The sequence below is a fragment of the Arachis ipaensis genome, chromosome B2, assembly GCF_059453495.1.
Source record: "Arachis ipaensis isolate K30076 ecotype BB chromosome B2, ASM5945349v1, whole genome shotgun sequence".
Taxonomy (NCBI): Eukaryota; Viridiplantae; Streptophyta; class Magnoliopsida; order Fabales; family Fabaceae; genus Arachis; species Arachis ipaensis.
The window spans coordinates 83412132-83428103 of NC_142437.1; the positions used below are offsets into that span (position 1 = coordinate 83412132).

The window sequence follows — 15972 nt, forward strand, 5'->3', positions numbered from 1 at the left end:
AATCATGTAAAGTGCACAATCTATGCTTGAATCAAGATGTAAGTGAATATCTACCCAAAACTAGCTTATTTCCTAAGGAAATGCATGAAACTACCCTAAAAACAATAAAGAAAAGGTCAGTGAAACTGGCCAAAATGCCCTGGCATCAGCCTGACAACCACAAAGCGGTCTACATGATGTTCAATGTAGTCATTGGATGACACCTGGAGTATATTCTCTGGATATCTAATACACGGATCGAGTCCGCGAGATTAGTATCTTCGTGGTATAGGCTAGAATCATTGGCAGCATTCCTGGGATCCGAAAAGTCTAAACCTTGTCTGTGGTATTCCGAGTAGGATCCGAAAAGGGATGACTGTGACGAGTTTCAAACCTGCGAATGTTGGGCACAGTGACAGTGTGCAAAAGGGTCAATGGATTCTATTCTGACGCTAGCGGGAACTGACAGATGATTAGCCATGCGGTAGCTGTACCTGGTATTTTTCATCCGAGACGTGAAATCCGACAGTTGATTAGCCGTGCAAAAACCGTAGAGAACCATTTTCACTGAGAGGATCTTACAGCTTGCCATGGAAGGGAGCACGCATGATTGGAAGATGGCAGTAGGAAAGCAGAGGTTCAGAAGCAACAAATCATCTCCAGACGCTTATCTGAAATTCCCGCCAATGAATTACATAAGTAACTCTATTTGATTTTATGTTTTATTTACATTTTAATTATCAAAACCTCAAAACCATTTGAATCCGCCTGATTGAGATTTACAAGATGACCATAGCTTGCTTCAAGCCGACAATCTCCGTGGGATCGACCCTTACTCACGTAAGGTTTATTACTTGGACGACCCAGTGCACTTGCCAGTTAATTGTGCGGAGATGTGAAAAGTGTGAATCACGATTTCCCACACCAGTTGGCTTGGAGGTGGATTAAAATAATATTAAAATATGTCAGGTGTATAACTACTAAAACTAGATGTATCGGAACACTCGTAAAAACATCTCTAAAAATTCTTTTCTGAGCTACTAGCATAATTGACACTAGTAACATATTTAATATGAGAATAGAACATGTATTATGAGGCATTAGCATTGCTAAAGTCATCAGAGAGTGCTGGTGCTAAGCTGCACCAGTAAACTGTGAACCCGGTTGAACCGATACGGTTCAGAAACTAGGTTCTTCGTGATTGCGTTATTGAGCTTGCCTCAGAAGAGGTTCTAGCTTAACGATGACATAATGACAATGAGGATTGAGATTCTTGATGATACAGCAGAGGTATTCCCTTTACTGATCTTTCGGAGAAATCCGTGCCTTTAGAAAAGATCTCGCGTACTCGAAAAATGATGTTGTTACATTCCTCCCTCCTAAAAGAAAATTTGGCCCTCAAAATTTCAGCCATGTGTAGAATCCATCTTCAAGCGATCTGTTTTCCTTAAGCCATCCTGACGAAGAGATCGGTACGTTCCTTATAGCATCCAAATCTCACATAGTCATAGCCAAGGAGATCATAATAGCTATGAAGATAGCTATGCCTCGCATCGATTCGTCATTCGGAACTCGATTAAACCATGCCTATTCACAGTCATTGAGGTCTTATCTGCACCAAACAATCAACATTAAGGTGATCAATCTTATTATCTCAAGTTAAGCACGAACATTCCCAAAATGAGCACTCAGAGACATTCATGCCAAATGTATCTTAAAGATACCCTAACGGCATGAAACACACAAGCAGAGTATGCAGTAAAGTATAGTCAGTCTACTCCCCAGGCTCAACTTGGAACGAACTGCTCTAATACCAAATTGTAATGACCCAATTTCTGGTACGTCATGAACATACTAGAAATTGAGTACTACCAACTTGTCTTCCTAATTATTAACCATTATTTATTATATGAGCCTGATTCGTTGTTAAAAGCGTAGTTATTTTGCGAGGTACCTTTTTTTTAAATGTTTGGATTAATAAATAGAATCATTCATAATTAATTCACAACTAATAACAGATAAAACAGTAATAAACAACCACACATAAATACATCACAAGCAGTTGACAATATTCGATGATCTAGTTTTTATTAGAGTTTAGAAATTTAGTTAGAGCACCTCTAGATATAGCTAGATAATAACTATATACATACAGCATCCCAGGCCCTAACCTATTCAAGATGTCCCTAAGTTGGCGCCCAGGCTAGCCTAGACTCTATACTCACCTAGTCTCTCTAAACTACTAATGCGAGGGAAAGTACGTTCTAAGTCTTCAAAACTCAAGTCTGGTGGAACGTCATCAAAAGGCAGAACATCATCTACTACTCCTCTGTACGATCAAACATATGACGTCTCTCTGGTACCTCATCGAGTAGCCACATAACAGGAGTCTCGTACACAGGATTTAGTTAAAGTTTGCATACCAATGGGGTGCAGACGTTGGCTGGTCTCACCGTATATACATATAAACAGATAACAGAATTCACTCTAGACTCAGAAGACTACCTAGAGTGGAATCCTCTTTGCAGAACGATCATCAACGAACTACGGAAGGGTACTCTTACTTCCATCTGAAGGGGAAAGGGAGAGAAAAAGGGTAAGAACTGGGGAGTTCTTAGTAGGGCCAGGGTTATTAGTTAAGTTCATTAATTATGTGTTGCTCAGCAGACGAAAAGTAAAATACCGAGAAGCAGTAAATAGAAAAAATAGATAATTAGAGAAAACAGAAAGCAGAACACAAATAGAAGAACACAAGAAAATAACAGAAACACAGATAATAGAATACAAACAAAGAAAGCATACATTCATACAACAATCATAACAGAGGAAATGCACAACCAAGTAAGATGCATGTCTGTCCTATACAGGCCATGATCTCATATGTCGGTTGTCTACCCACATCCTGACATTATCCAGTCATGAATCCACGTTATTCCGGATATGATTTTCCTACTCGTGCACAAATAAATAGCCACTCTTCTGTGGTAGCCTCTGCTCTACTGTGGCAGGAAAGTGGGCAGAAAATAGACTGCTCTACTGTGGCAAAGTTCAAACAAACAGGCAATATCTGCTCTACTGTGGCAGACAAAGAACTTTCTGCTCTACTGTGGCAGAAATCAAACAAATATCACTCTGCTCATCTGTGGCAGACCAATAACTTTCTTTATAAACATATTCTTTAATTGGTACATTATCTTTGCTGTCACTACTGCGTAAGTATCACTCCTTCATTCTTCTCTTAATTACCTTTTTGCTTTTTGTCTCTTTATTCAACTCTGATTACTCTTTTCTCTTTATCTCTTTACTTTGTTCTGTTTCCCACTTTCTTTTTGTCTCCTTATTCTGCTCTGTTTCTCCTTTCTCTTTTTCTCTTTATTCTGTTCTGAGTGCTCTTTTCTCTTTGTCTCTTTACTTTGCTCTAATTTCTCTGTTTAACGTACGTATTTATAACTTATATAAATTTCGGTATGAATAGTTTTTCTGTCCCAAGTATAGGTTCATTAAGTCTATACTGAAACAATTTAACTCTTCATATTATACCTAACCCTAGGTGTAACTTAAGAACTAACAATGTTGCTCCTAGTTCGTTCGCTAATCTCTGTTTGATTCTGTCATTAAAACTTTACACACTTTTTCTTCGATTTTCATCTCTTCTTTAACTTTTTATCTTTCCTTTATCTTTGCCTCACTAATATGTTATTACCACTCTCTAAGTGTTTTCTGAAGGTAATTATGAGATTCTATGGTTAATGTTGTCTTTCTAAAGCTTTTACGAAAAACTGCTTTTTCTGCATTATTTTATTATTTTTAATTCAATATTATTATTTAATATTTTGTTATTATCTTATTAATATATTCTCAAAAATTACCCCTTTTTATCTTTTAACCTTTAAAATTCACTGTTTACCACCCGTAACTTTTAATATTTCTACTTTAACCATCCTAAATTTTGGAAATTACAAAATAACCCTCCAAACACCAAAATATTTACTTCCTTGCCCTTTTATGGATCAAAAAGGTGTTCTTCATTGTTCTTCACCACATTAAAAGTGTTCTTCATGTTCTTCGTAAATTTTTTAGATTCTTTCTTTGTTTTCACCCGTTTTTCAATCTTTTCAGTAACCGATTTTTACCATAATTCATAATAAATTAGCAGCCACTAAAACCCCATCTTTTTCACTTGATTTCAACACAAAATAAACCTCAATGTAAAGGTTAGGGTTCGAAATTCTAGTAGCCACAAGAACATGCATTAATAGCTTGAATATCATCAAATTTCATCAAATTTTCACCAAAATTTCAACAAGAATCACTCATTTAAACCATCAATTTCAAGCATAACCAAACCATATCATAATCACAAAACTTAAACACAATTAATCAAGATTAAAATTTTACCAAACACTACCTTGATTTGTTGCCTTAAATCCGGTTATGCTTTTAGGTGTCTTTTTGCACTTTTTCCTCCTAAAACACATCAAGAACAACTTTGAATCCATAAAATCTCAACTGACCAAACCTTAATCAACATGTTAGGAAGGGATTCCTCACATTAAACCTTGCTGGGAATTGAAGATTCTTGGCTCACAAGTCAAGCTAAGCAAGAGATCTAAGGAAGTACATCAAGAAAATACATGTTTAGCATGGATTTCCTTGAAAACCAAATTGAAGAGGGAGGGAGACAGCCATCTCACCTTATTTCCAGCCTTGATATGTTATATGGTTATGTAGAGAAAGAAGGGATGATCATTTTAGTCAGATTGGAATTTTGATTTGAGTTTTAGTTAAGAAGAAATCAAGCTTTGAAGATTTAGAACTAAGAACTTTTCTCTCTTTTTCTCTCTAACTATTTTAAATGAGACAGCCTTGGAGGTCTTGGGGGTGTAGGGTGAGTTGTGATTTGTTGGATTGGAGGTGGACTAAAATAATATTAAAATATCTCAGGTGTATAACTACTAAAACTAGATGTATCGGAACGCTCGTAAAAGCATCTCTAAAAATTCTTTTCTGAGCTACTAGCATAAATGACAGTAGTAACATATTTAATATGAGAATAGAACATGTATGATGAGGCATTAGCATTGCTAAAGTCATCAGAGAGTGCTGGTGCTAAGCTGCACCAGTAAATTGTGAACCCGATTAAACCGATTTCCTATTTTTAACTAAAACAGACTAGGTAACCTGATAATATCATTCAAGCATCTTCTAATACTAATATAATCATAATATTATACTATTATCTCTTTTCTCTCATGAATCGAGTCCGGTTCGTCAAACAGAGACTATTTACAAAAACTAGAATCAAAACTTCTAACTGATACGGTTCAAAAACTAGGTTCTTCGTGATTGCATTATCGAGCTTGCCTCAGAAGTGGTTCTAGCTTAAGGATGACATAATGACAATGAGGATTGAGATGCTTGATGATACAGTAGAGGTATTCCCTTTACTGATCTTTCGGAGAAATCTGTGCCTTTAAAAAATATCTCGCGTACTCGAAAAACGGTGTTGTTATATTCTTCCCTCCTAAAAGAAAATTTTGCCCTCAAAATTTCAGCCATGTGCAAAATCCATCTTCAAGCGATCTATTTCCTTTAAGCCATCCTGATGAAGAGATCGGTACGTTCCTTACAACATCCAAAACTCACATAGTCATAGCCATGGATATCATAATAGCTATGAAGATAGTTGTGCCTCGCATCGATTCGTCGTTCGAAGCTCGATTAAACCATGCCTATTCACAGTCATTGAGATCTTATCTGCACCAAACAATCAATATTAAGGTGATCATTCTTAATATCTCAAGTTAAGCACGAACATTCCCAAAATGAGCACTCAGAGACATTCATGCCAAATGTATCTTAAAGATTCCCTAACGGCATGAGACACACAAGTAGAGTATGCAGTAAAGCATAGTCAGTCCACTCCCCAGGCTCTACTGGGAATGAACTGCTCTGATACCAAATTGTAATGACCCAATTTCTAGTACGTCATGGTCATACTAGAAATTGAGCATTACCAACTTGTCTTCCGAATTATTATCTATTATTTATTATATGAGCCTGATTCATTGTTAAAAGCGTAGTTATTTTGCGAGGTACCTTTTTTTTAAATGTTTGGATTAAAAAATAAAATCATTCATAATTAAGTCACAACTGATAACAGATAAAATAGTAATAAACAACCACACATAAATACATCACAAGCAATTGACAATATTCGGTGATCCAGCCTTTATTAGAGTATAGACTTTTAGTTAGAACACCCCTAGATATAGCTTGATAATAACTATATACATATATATACATACAACATCCCAGGCCCTGACTTGTTCAAGAAGTCCCTAAGCTGGCGCCCAGGCTAGCCTAGACTCTATACTTACCTAGTCCCTTTAAACTACTAATGCGAGGAAAAGTACGTTCTAAGTCTTCAAAACTCAAGTCTGGTGGAACGTCATCAAAAGGTAGAACATCATCTACTACTCCTCTGCACGATCAGACATTGCCATATGACATCTCTCTGGTACCTCATCAAGTAGTGACATAACAGGAGTCTCGTGCGCAAGATTTAGTTAAAGTTTGCATACAAACAGGGTGCAGACGTTGGCTGGTCTCACAGTATATACATATAAATAGATAACGGAGTTTACTCTAGACTCAAAAAACTACCTAGAGCAGAATCCTCTTTGCAGAATGATCATCAACGAACTACGGAAACTCTTACTTCCATCTCAAAGGGGGAAAGGACAGAGAAGGGGTAAGAACTGGGGAGTTCTTAGTAGGGCCGGGGTTATTAGTTAAGTTTATTAATTATATGTTGTTCAGCAGACGAAAAGTAAAATACCGAGAAGCAGTAAATAGAAAAAATAGATAATTAGAGAAAACAGAAAGTAGAACACAAATAGAAGAATACAAGAAAATAACACAAACACAGAGAATAGAATACAAACAAAAAAAGCATAGATTCATAGAACGATCATAACAGAGGAAATGCATGATGCACAGAAAACTTGTCTCTCAACAAATCTCCCTTCGGCAAGTGTACCAAAGTTGTCGTCAAGTAAAAACTCACAATAGAGTGAGGTCGAATCCCACAGGGATTGATTGATCAAGCAACTTTAATTAGAAGAATGTTCTAGTTGAGCGAATCCAGGATTTGGGTTGAGAGTTGCAGAAAATAAAATGGCGGGAATGTAAATAACAGAAAAGTAAATGCTAGAATTAAAGGACTGGAAGTAAATGACTGAAAATAAATTGCAGAATTGTAAATGGGAATGGGGGATTTGCTCATAAAAATAAATGGCAGAAATTAAAGAGAATGGGTAAGATCAGAGATGGGGAGTTCATTGGGCTTAGGAGATGTTGCAATTCTCTGGATCAAGTTCATTTTCATCTCTTCCTCAATCAATGCACTCATTGATCTCCTTGGCAATCTTAAGTGATTGAATTACAATTTCTTGCAATTCAATCTCTCAAATCTTGATCAATAGCCAATTCCTTGGTCAATTGCTCATGAGAAGAGATGAAGTATGGTCACTGATTATACCACATGCATTTCCCAAACCAAGTATTGAGAGGGTTATAGTCACATACCCATCCAAACCCAATTTGGTCCAACATGAGTAAGCATTTCTAGCTTGATCTCTTCATTCCTCTTCCAAGGTTCAAAAGAGATCCAAGTTTGAATAGCTTCTCTTCCAAGATAACTACTCAATTGGATGAAGATCGAAAGCTTTCAAGTAAAATCAAGAGGAAAGATAGAAGAAGAATAATGAAGATTAGTATTGATCCATCAAATTACAACAGAGCTCCCTAACCCAATGAAAGGGGTTTAGTTGTTCATAGCTCTTGAAAATGAAAACAAAGATGGAGAATACATCATAAAACTAGAAATTACAAAGAAACTAAAATACAGAGAGTAGTTCTCCTTTTTCCCAGCTTCCAGCCCTTTTTTTACAATTCAAATCTACTCCTATATATACTACTCTTCTCAGCTTCTAGTTTACTCTTTAAGTCTTGGGCCTTTGGATCTTGATTTTGAAGCAGTTCCTTTCTTTATTTGGGCTTGGCTTTACTTGTAGAGAGAAAGTGCGAAGTGGGCAGAGACTTAAGCTCAGGGCATAAGGAGTGTTAATCATTTAGTGAAAGTCTAAGTTCGGGAACGTTAGTGACACTTAACATTGTCACTAACGTTCCAATGCACCCCTTTGCCTCACGTTAAAACCCACGTTAACTAGGTTAACGTGGCTTTTAACGTTGCCTTGTCAACCTTCGAGAACGTTAGTGACACTCAACATTGTCACTAACGTTCCAGTGTGCCCCTTCTTGCTTCACGTTAAAGTTCACGTTAACTAGGTTAACGTGGCTTCTAACGTGGCCTTTGCCATCCTTCGAGAACGTTAGTGACATTCAACATTGTCACTAACGTTCTAATGTGCCCCTAGGTCTCACGTTGGAGTCCACGTTAACTAGGTTAACGTGGCTTCTAACGTGGCCATCTTTTAGCCATCCCAACGTTAGTGACAATGTTGAGTGTCACTAACGTTGGCTCATCCTTCATTTATCATCGTTAGCTTCCACGTTAACCAAGTTAACGTGGAAGTTAACGTGACTCTTGGGGGTTGTGTGGTTGCTTCAACGTTAGTGACAATGTTGAGTGTCACTAACGTTGTCGACAACTCTTCATCCTCTACGTTAGTTCCCACGTTAACCAAGTTAACGTGGGAGTTAACGTGGTACTTTGCACCATAGGCCAACGTTAGTGACAATGTTGAGTGTCACTAACGTTGGCTTCTCTCTCCCCCTTTAACGTTAGAGGCCACGTTAACTAGTTAACGTGGCTTCTAACGTGGCCACTTATGAGTAATTGCCAACGTTATTGACAATGTTGAGTGTCACTAATGTTGGCTCAACTTCTTTTCTCCACGTTAGAGTTCACGTTAACTTGGTTAACGTGACTCTCTAACGTGGGCATTGATGGCTTTTTGAGAGTGTTATTGGCAATCACTTTTCTCATTAATCTTGCAAGTTACCTCCCCTTTTCTTGCTTCCTTTTGGTCCTGAAATCAAGCAACAAAGTGCATCAAAGCTCTAGTCCAAGTCATGAGTAATGCAACATAATATTTGTCACTAAACTTATGCAAAATTCTCATGAAATTATGTAAAATGCACAATGTATGCTTGAGTCAAGGCATAAGTGAATATTTACCCAAAACTAGCTTATTTCCTAAAGAAATGCATGAAACTAACCTAAAAACAGTAAAGAAAAGGTCAGTGAAACTGGCCAAAATGCCCTGGCATCACAACACCAAACTTAAAGCTTGCTTGTACCTAAGCAAGTACTCGAACAAGAGAATGATGAATGGAATATCCAGAGGAATGAGTCATCCTTGTGGAAGTCATATTACTGATTTTATGGTGGTTTCATGCATAGCAACTTAGGTTCATTCCATTACTGGCTTTCAAACCTATATTCTGTCCTAAAACACCCACTTTGTTCATATTCCATGAGACTTTTATTCATTGATCTTTTTATTGTTATTACAAGGGTTGTTTGTGTTATTTAGGCTAAGTGCTCTGTAAGGGGGCAATTCTTTAAGATAAGCTTTCAGCCAACAGTCCCGAACCAGTTGGTTCAAGGTGCTAGGTGTTGAGACACCCCTAAGGACTTACTCCCTCAAGCCTATCCCCCATACATACACACTACAGGCATTTAGTTTATTTATTTTCTTTTCTTGAGACCTTGGTGTCCAGCACCTCTTTGGGTTACTAAGTATTCTGTAGTGAAGGTTACTCTTGATAGTGGACTTTCAGCTGATAATCCCGAGTTAGTTAACCCAAGTTACCAAGTGATAAGGCACCCCTAAGAGCTTATTCATCCAAGTAGATCCCTCACACAGGAGCACCACAGACACTTGCCTCAAGCTTAAAACCATTGATGCCTAGTCTTATTGCTTACTCTTTTTCTTTTGTTTTTCACTTCCATTGTTCTTTCCCTTTTCTCTTCTTAGGATCTTGTTATTAACTTAGTCTCATGAGTATATCCAAAGCAAAGTATTCAGGATAGATAGTTGTCCTCCTAGCCTTGTGGTTGAACCAACTTAGCTAACTTATGACTACCCCAAAGATTCATGAATGCACTTCCACAATATAAACTCCACTCTGGTCTTTTACAAACATAATCATTCTCTTTTTATTTGATTTAAAAGGGACAAGTTTACAAGTAGGTTAAGTGATGGTACAGTGACATAAAGACCAGTGCACATAGACTCTCTTCAATACCAAAAACTAAAAAAAATAACATGATTTGAAAAAGGTTCAAACATAACATGGAAGCAAGTTCTATTTCATACAAGATCTTCCTTATTTAAAACACAGAGAAAGATGGATCAAAGAAGGAACTCCACCACCTTTTACTGTTGTGGATGTCCACGCTCTTTTCCTTGCTTGTCCTCCTTGTTTCCTCTTGCATTTCCTCACATCCATGCCAATCTTGCTTGCTTCCAATCCTCAAGTGCCTTCCTCACTGACTCATGACTCTTTTCCACCCTTTGTCTTTCCTTTCGTGCTAATTCATCCTTCATTTCATCATACTTGGCTATTCTTGGATGCAATATTGGCAGCTGTCCCACTAAGTAGCCGAGCCTGGCTTGAGTATTTATCTGATGTCCTGTTTGACTCATGTAAACTCTTTCTGCGAATGCCCTTTGCTCGTCCAATAGTTCTGCCTATTCTATTTGTCTTCGATGCATCTCATGTATGTGTGCCCCTTGATGTGCTTGGATGTTGATTAGCCTCTGGATGGATTCTTGTTGCTCGTTTTGCCTTTGTTCCATCCTGTTGAATGCTTCTCCCCATTGTTGTCCTTGGCTTAGTTGCTGTTCCATCATTTGCCTTTGCCACTCATCTTGCTGCCCCATCATCTGTAGTTGAAGCTCTTTCTGTGCTCCTTGGCTTTCCAAATATTGTCTAGATAAGCCATCAATGGCTTCCTGTAATTGGTGCATATCCAAGGTCTGTGGTGCTTGTCCCTCTAAGACTTGTCCGTCAACCACTTGAGGGGCCGTCCTCTTTCTTTGCTTCCATTGAGGCAGGGAGAGTGCTGCAGCATTCATCCTTCGGACCGTTATTGGAATGCCTTCCTTTATCCAAACGGGGTCCTCATCTTCAAAAACTACCCTAGCTTTCTTGCATATTCGGTAAATAGTGCTGGGGTAACCTAATGTTCCTCTTGAGTCACTTTTCTCTGCCATCTTTCTAATTCCTTGAGCTATGATCTCATGAACTTTGATTTTTCCTCCCTTGAGTATACAATGCAACATTGTTGCTCTCTCGAGATTCACCTCCGAGTTGTTTGCAGCTGGGAGAATAGACCTCCTCACTAGCTCGAACCACCCCTTAGCTTCAGGAGTGAGATCTGTTCTCTTAATGAACTTTGGTTTATTTCCTGCACCCCTTTCCCAGTCAGCTCCTGGTACACAAAGGTCTAGTAAAAGCTGGTCATAATTGGGGTTGTTGTCCAATCTTGAGTGGTAACTTTCTTCTTCAAATGGTATAGACCGTAGCTTCAATGCCCTCATTACACTCATGGGACCAAAATCCACCATTGTTCCTCTCACAAAGCTTGTATATGACTCATCTTTCTTATCATACCTGACTGCATTTGCATAAAATTCTCTTATGAGATTTGCATTCACTTTAGTGACCGGGTCAGTGAGGAGCTCCCATCTTCTCCTTTCTACCTTCTCTGTGATTTCGGGGCATTCAATCTTCTTAACTTGAAATCCCAGCTCATAAATGATTTCCTTATCAACCATCCACCCGTATTGCAATGCATGATGCAAGCTTCTAAATCTCTTCTCATCATATGGGTGTTCTTCCATGGGTTCCTTCCCCTCCCTTCTCTTAGAACTTGAAGATGCCATGAATGATTTAATATGTGAAGGTGGTAAGGTTGTGGAGACTTTTGGTTGTTTAGGGTTTTATGGCAATGAGGAGAGTGAGGGGAGGAATGTTTATAATCGGATAGGGGGTGTATTGTACCGAAATGAAGAGTGGTGAAGGTGTGTGATGACAATGAAGGGTGGTATGGACAAGGGTTGTTTATATAGAGAAGTTGTGAGAGAATGGAGGGTGTAGATTGATAAAGTGGTCACTTGATGGACGGTTGGGGTTATGCATGGCTAGAAGACAAGGATCATCACTTTATGATGGGGATTGCTCGGTCTTCTAGGGGTCCTTTTTTTTCAATGTTGCATGGCAACATTTTCCAACGTATTCCCTCTTTAGAACAAGTGTGTAACCCCTCTTCTTTAAGTGGTGAAATCTCCCCCATTTAATTGTCCAATCCATCCCTTTTTATGCTTCTTTTCCTTTCTTATAAAGATTTGAAATAACGAAATTAATATAAAAAACATTAAAACTCTACGGCTAGAATAAAATGAAAGAAAGGATTTGATTGTTTGTTTATGAATTCCAACCAACTAACTAACTATTGGTGGTTCCTTATATACATTTTGGTGGCACCATGGGGTGACACCAAACTTAGTTTGAAGCAATGTGATGAAAAGTTTTGTTCAAGCTCCCAAGACCAGCATGCATCTTGGTTTGCTTTGAACACCAAACTTATTCTTCACTATATACTGCATGATAAAGAATTCACCAAGTGTTTGTCAAGTTTGGGTTGAAATCATAAAGATTGACTTATTCATTATCATCTGAAAGCATATAAAACATGGGTTGCCTCCCATGAAGCGCTTCTTTAGCGTCACTAGCTTGACGTTTTTCTTTCATCATGGTGGTTGGTAGTGCTTAAAGTTCTCCCCTCTTGCTGTGGACTTGTATCCATTGGTTGGATCAATGATCTCCACATGTTCCAGGAAAAGAACTCTGTTGATAGTGAAGACCTTAGGTAATTGAGATGGTACAGTAGGGAGATTAGGAGGAATATCTGGGAAGTAAGATGAGACAACTCTATCCCTTGGAGAGAAATCTTCCGTAGGGATCTTCTTGTTCTTCCATCTCCTTGGTACCTTCTTCTTTGTTTCTTTTGAGGTTGCCTTCCCCTTGGTGACCTCTTTTCTCCAAGGAGTTGTGATGCTGTCTTCACCTGCCTCTAGAGGTTTGGGTTCCTCCAACTTTTCTTTGAGCTGTGGCAATTGCTGTTTTCCTTGTTTATCAATTGAGGGGGTTTCAGAATGAACTGGCTGTGCTTCAGTGCTTGTTTCCTCCTTCAGTGTCTCCTTATCGTTTGTGCTTAGTTCCTTGTCCTCTTGATCTGTTTCTTGTGAGAAGTTGAAGACATTGAAGCTGAGTCGTTCATCATGAATTCTCGATATTAGCTCCCCTTTCTCTACATCGATAAGTGCTCTGGCCGTAGCTAGGAATGGTCTTCCCAATATGATTGGGTGAGTGTGACTCTCTTCCATGTCCAGAATGACAAAATCTGTTGGGAGAAAGTACTTCCCAACCTTTAGCAACACATTTTCCACCACTCCTATTGCTTGTTTTTGAGTTTTGTCAGCCAGTATGATGATTACATCTGTGGGCATTATCTCATTAATCTGCAGCCTCTTCACCAGGGATAAAGGCAGTAAGTTGATGCTGGCCCCCAAATCACATAGTGCTCTATCGAACATAGTCTCACCTATGGCACAAGGGATATGAAAACTTCCTGGGTCTCTTCTTTTTGTAGGCAACTCAGGTTGAATAAGGGCACTACATTCCTTGTTCATCACTATAGTCTGCCCTCCCTTGAGTGAGCTTTTTCTCGGAAGAAGTTCCTTCATATACTTGATGAATGCAGGCATTTGTTGAATTGCCTTGATGAATGGTATGTTCACATGCAGAGATGCAAACAAGTCTAGGAACCTTGAGTATATTCTTTTTCCCACAGCACCATTTAGCAGTTGAGGGAATGGTGCATAGAGCTTCAGCAGCTCTTGTTGTGAGATTTCTGGTTCTTTGTGCTTTCTATCCTCCTCCTTTGTTGAGTTGTCTTCAGGTTGTTTGCGCATTTTGCCTTGCTTGTCTTCAATCTCTTGATCACTTGTAGTGACCATTTTGCAATCTTCCCATGTTACTTTCTTTGCTTCTCCCTTGGGGTTTTTCTCCGTGTCACTTGGGAAGCTATCAGTAGGTTTGGGAATCTTCTCAGCTAAATATCCCACCTGGAATTCCAGCTTCCTAATGGTCTCTCCCTGGTTCTTAATATTGGCTCGCACCTCCTCTTTGAACACCTTATTTTCTTGAATCTCTTGGCATATTCCTTCAAGTAAGGCTTCAATCTTAGAGAGCTTGTCATCAATTGATGAGTGGTTCGGAGTAGCTGTGCTGTTTTGGTTTTGATAAGTATGTGGAGAAGTGTTGTTTTGGGGGTGTTGAGATGTCCTCTGGGTGAATTGCTGGTGAGCTGCATTGTTGTTGGAGTTGTAACGTCTCTGGTCTGGGTTTTGATCTTGCTCACTTCCCCACCCAAAGTTCGGGTAATTTCTCCATCCAGGATTGTAAGTCTTGGAGTATGGGTCATAGTTTTTCCTTGGTGAATTCCCAATGTAGTTGGCTTGCTCTTGACTCCCCTCTGCTTCTTCGTTTACTCCTTCTTGTGTTGTTGATGAAGTGGAGATTGCTGCTACTTGGTTCCTCTCCATCTTCTTGGTGAGGTCAGCCAGCTGCTGGGTAATGAGCTTGTTTTGGGCCAACAGAGCATCTACATTGTTTAGCTCCATCACTCCTCTTGTGTTCCCTCTTTCATAGAAGTAGTCATTTTCTGCTACTATTTCAATAACATCTATGGCTTCCTCAATGGTCTTCTTCTTGTTCAAGGATCCTCCAGATGAATGGTCTACTGCCTTCTTTGACTCATAAGAGAGCCCTTCATAGAAAATGTGCAGCTGGACCCATTCATTGAACATGTAAGGTGGACACCTCCTTGTTAAGTCTTTGAACCTCTCCCATGCTTCATACAGAGTCTCACCATCTTGTTGCTTGAAGGTTTGAACCTCAGCTCTCAGCCTATTGATTCATTGAGGAGGGTAGAATCTTGCTAAGAATTTGTTCACCACATCCTCCCAAGTTGTCAAGCTCTCCCTTGGGAAGGATTCCAGCCACTTGGCTGCCTTGTCTCTGAGTGAGAAGGGAAATAAGAGCAGTCTATAGGCGTCAGGATGAACACCATTAGATTTCACTGTGTCACATATTCTCAGGAAGGTGGTCAAATGTTGATTGGGGTCTTCTTGAACACCTCCTCCAAACGAACAGTTGTTCTGAACAAGGGTGATGAGCTGTGGTTTAAGTTCAAAGTTGTTGGCATGGATTGTTGGCTTTTGGATGCTACTTCCACAATTGCCTGGGTTTGGATTAATGTAAGAGCCCAAAACTCTTCTATCCTCCCCAGCATGATTTGCTCCACCTCCTCTGCCATGGTTGTGAGTCTCTTCTTCATGATGATTTTCCATGTTTTCTTCCATGTTTGGTTCAAAGTATTCCTCAAACTGTTCCTCCTCTTCTTCAGCACCAACTACTCGTTTTTCTTTTGCCTCCCTCCTTAGTCTAAGGAAGGTTCTCTCCGGTTCAGAATCAAAGGAAGTTGAAGCCCCGCTTCTTCTCCCTGTCATACAACCAACAAGTACAAGCAGAGAAAATAGGTGCAGACAGTATTTGTGTCAGAATTGCTGTTAGTTGTGGGTGATGCAATATATCAAACAGTTAGTGGGTTAGCAAACAGAATTGAAAATAACAAAGAAAAACAAAAGAGTAGGGGAAGAAGGGAAGAAGTTTAACTAAAACAAAAAGTAAATCACTCAAACAGAAAATGAAATTCACAAAATAAAATGCTCAATCTAGTGATCTTCCAATCTAATCATTGTTGATGCACAATCAATCCCCGGCAACGGTGCCATAAACTTGATGCACGGAAAACTTGTCTCTCAACAAATCTCCCTTCGGCAAGTGTACCAAAGTTGTCGTCAAGTAAAAACTCACAATAGAGTGAGGTCG

At 39.0% G+C, this 15972-nt stretch overlaps 1 non-coding gene across 1 annotated transcript; it reads left to right on the forward strand.

Annotated features, from left to right (window-relative positions):
- The first annotated feature begins 14886 nt into the window (after positions 1–14886).
- Positions 14887–14990, forward strand: LOC148574634 (small nucleolar RNA R71). Its single transcript, XR_015906600.1, has one exon. It is a non-coding gene; the product is annotated as a small nucleolar RNA R71 (small nucleolar RNA).
- The last annotated feature ends 982 nt before the right edge of the window (positions 14991–15972 follow it).